The sequence below is a fragment of the Alligator sinensis genome, unplaced genomic scaffold, assembly GCF_000455745.1.
Source record: "Alligator sinensis unplaced genomic scaffold, ASM45574v1 scaffold462_1, whole genome shotgun sequence".
In the NCBI taxonomy this organism is placed as follows: Eukaryota; Metazoa; Chordata; order Crocodylia; family Alligatoridae; genus Alligator; species Alligator sinensis.
In genome coordinates, this window is record NW_005842741.1 from 281,810 (window position 1) to 284,927 (window position 3,118).

Genomic DNA, 3,118 nt, shown 5'->3' on the forward strand with positions numbered 1-3,118 from the left:
TGCTGGTGAAGAGAGTCAGGGAGGCAGAAGGGCGGAGGCAGGTGGATGTGGAAGAGGGGGATTGACTGTCCCGTGCCAGCACGTCATCCACCAGCCAGTCTTCTCCTCCACCACAGGCACTGCCAATGTGGGCCAAGGGCATGATTTCCATGGTGGGGTCCAGAGGCACCAGACCCCAACATCAGGCAAGTGGCACTCAGGCCTTGGTGGCTGCCTATCTCACCAAGGATGTAGAGCCACTGCTGTGCATCCCCTTGGCCTACTGGGCAAGCCGCAGCTAGATGTGGCCAGATCTGGCCACAGTTGCCTGGGAACACCTGTCAGGTCCACCAAACACTGCTGAGGTTCTCCAAACTCCAGGTGCAGACAGAGTGAGTGCCACCCTCCTCACTCCGTCCACACCTATTTCCTTTTTTCATTTTTTTAAAGCAATTTAATGCCCCACTCTCAGAACTGGAGGCAGCACTCACTGCATCACCAGCCAGCAGAGGAAGACCATGTCCCTGCTGAGCTCCCATGGCAGGATGAACTTCGAGGTATGGGCTGGGGCTATGGGGAAGGCGGAGGCCCCAGGTCCTGGGCATGACCACCAAAACTGCACTCTGCCAGGGTTGGGTGGCTTGGTGGAACTGCTGGGGGTGCACCCCCTGATACCTACATTTCCATTTTCACTGACTGGCTTTCTTGCCTGCATTGCATGCCAGCCTCTGGCTTCTTTACTATTTCTTCCATCCAGGAACAGTACACACACACCAACTGCAGGTGCTTCCCCAGCCTGACAAAGGGTTTTTCAACTTGAAACCTTGCTAAGATATGTTTCTCCAGCTATTCAGTTGGTCTACTAAAAGATACTAGAATGACCCAAAGAACCTTGTCTGCCAGTGCCATGTTCTTAGACCAACACGGCTACAAACTACATCCCTAGCACCTGTTCCCAGTCATCTGACAGGAAGGAGGCAAGGCCCTGGTAACATCTAAGCCCCAGGGCTGGGGCTGGCAGGGAGAGTTCTCTGGCAGCTGCTGGAGAAGAAGCTTCTGCAGGAGGGGAAAGAAGGGCTCTGTCACAATGAATGTGTGCCCCCAGTGGCTGGGGGGGCACAGCAGTGGCGGGAGTGTGGCGGCAGCAGTGGGAGCATAGCAGCAGTAAGCAGGAGCTCCTGTAGACGCTGCTGGCACTGGTGACAGCAGGGGTGGGGGGTGGGGTGGCAAGCACTGACCAGGGTTTGGTGACTACACACAGATGCTGCCAGCAGCATTTGTGCCAGCCTGCGGCTATCGCTGACTGCCTGCAGACGCAACTAGTGGTGTCAGCGGCAGGGTGCTGAACAGTGACCACCTGCAGGTGCTGCCAACAGTGTTGGTGGTGCCTTTTTGTAGGGGGTGCACTTCCACACTCAGAGGGTGCACATGCACCCGCGTGCACCCCCTACATGTCGCTCCTGTCTGTCACAGTTTGGCTGCTTGAGATGCTAGTGCTACCATGGTGTTTACTTACCTGTTGTTATTTAATGTGGTGAACCGGGATGAGGCTGTAGGGGAGGAGGAGGCCTCAGTGGGGTGCACTACTGTGTCGTCGTTTAGTCGTGTAGAGGCCTCAGTGCCAGTGAGGGCACGTCTTAACACACACACAAAGTCACACATGTCATGAGTTTTACTTGTCAGCAGCTTGAGGTGCAGTTTCCCAGAAACCCCTGCACCTATCTCCTTGAAACCTGGCAAGCTTCATGGCCTCAGCAGGGGCTACCATGCCTGCTGTTTTCACCCCACTGGGCCTTAACATGCACATATAGTCACACATCATGTGTTTTGCTTGTCAGCAGCTTGAGGTGCAGTTTCCCAGAAATCTCTGCACCTATCGCTTTGAAACATGGCAGGCTTTGTGGCCTCAGCAGGGGCTACCATGTCTTCTGTTTTCACCCCCCTGTGCCTTCACACTGACAAGTGACATGAGTTTTGCTTTCAAGATTTTGAGGTGCAGTTTCCCAGAAACCCCTGCACCTATCTCCTTGAAACCATACAGACTTTGTGGCCTCAGGAGAAGCTACCACTCCTGCTGTTTTTATTTGAATCAGGCAAGAAATAACAAAGTTATAGGCAGTTTTGTGATTCCCTGTTATAGCCTATGGGCGAAACGTTGGCACAGCATCGAAACAGCAAAACAGTTTTGACAAAACAAAACAGAACAGTGCTTCGAAATGAAATTAAATGAAACATTGAAATGAAACACTGTCCCTTCAAAATGGTGAGACAGAAATCGAAATGAAATGGTGCTATTTCGCACAGCCCTAATATTCTACATCATCCCAAGGGAAAAACATGTTACATAAATAAGAGGCCAGGTTCTATATGTAAAAATAAAATCAAGTTTGCTGTGTATATAGGTTGGCAATTCAGAAGGATTTGGTCATCTGTGCTTGATTATATGTAAGATTTGCTGAACATGCTTACTTTATTTAATCCAGCTGCCTTAATTTAAAATAATTTACAACCCATATTAAAAAGACCTCCAAAAAACAAAAAAACCCCAAACCCCTCCCTCCTTTCCAAGAAAGAAGGTAAGACTTCTTATAAATGTTTTTTTACAGTTTCATAGTAGCTAGGGTCCAGAGGGACCTAAACAGATCATCTACCCTAACCCCTTGCTACAGACTGCTGAAACCTGGGATTGAACCAAGGACCTTTAGAGCTTCAGTCTAATGCTCTCCCAACTGAGCTATTTCAGCTGTAGTAGAGGAAAAGGGGGGAACCATATAGCAAAACAACAAAGGCCACCCACACAGGGGCCCAGGTGCACCGGACAGAGCCTGGGGCTAGCCTGCAAGACCTGCCGTCACAGACAAAGACAAAAACAAAAACAGTCAGTAGCACAGCCATCCACTAGGGCCTGTGCCAGTACCGCAGGAGGAGTGGAGGGGTGGGCAGTGTCATAGTGTGAGGTCCAAATGGGCACCCTCAATGCCTCAGAGCAACTCCTAAATGGATCAATGTGCCTGGAAGCCAGGTACTGTCTGCTGGAGAACCACATGTGAGAACTGCAGTGGCAGGCGTACCCGGACCAAAACCCAGAAGAGTCACAGGGCAGCATCAGTGAGCTGACTCCTTCAGCTCTGGAGGGTGG

The 3,118-nt window shown here is 51.0% G+C and overlaps 1 non-coding gene across 1 annotated transcript; it reads right to left on the reverse strand.

Annotated features, from left to right (window-relative positions):
* Positions 1-2,650: 2,650 nt before the first annotated feature.
* TRNAF-GAA lies at positions 2,651-2,723 on the reverse strand. The gene has a single exon. It is a non-coding gene; the product is annotated as a tRNA-Phe (tRNA).
* Positions 2,724-3,118: the final 395 nt, after the last annotated feature.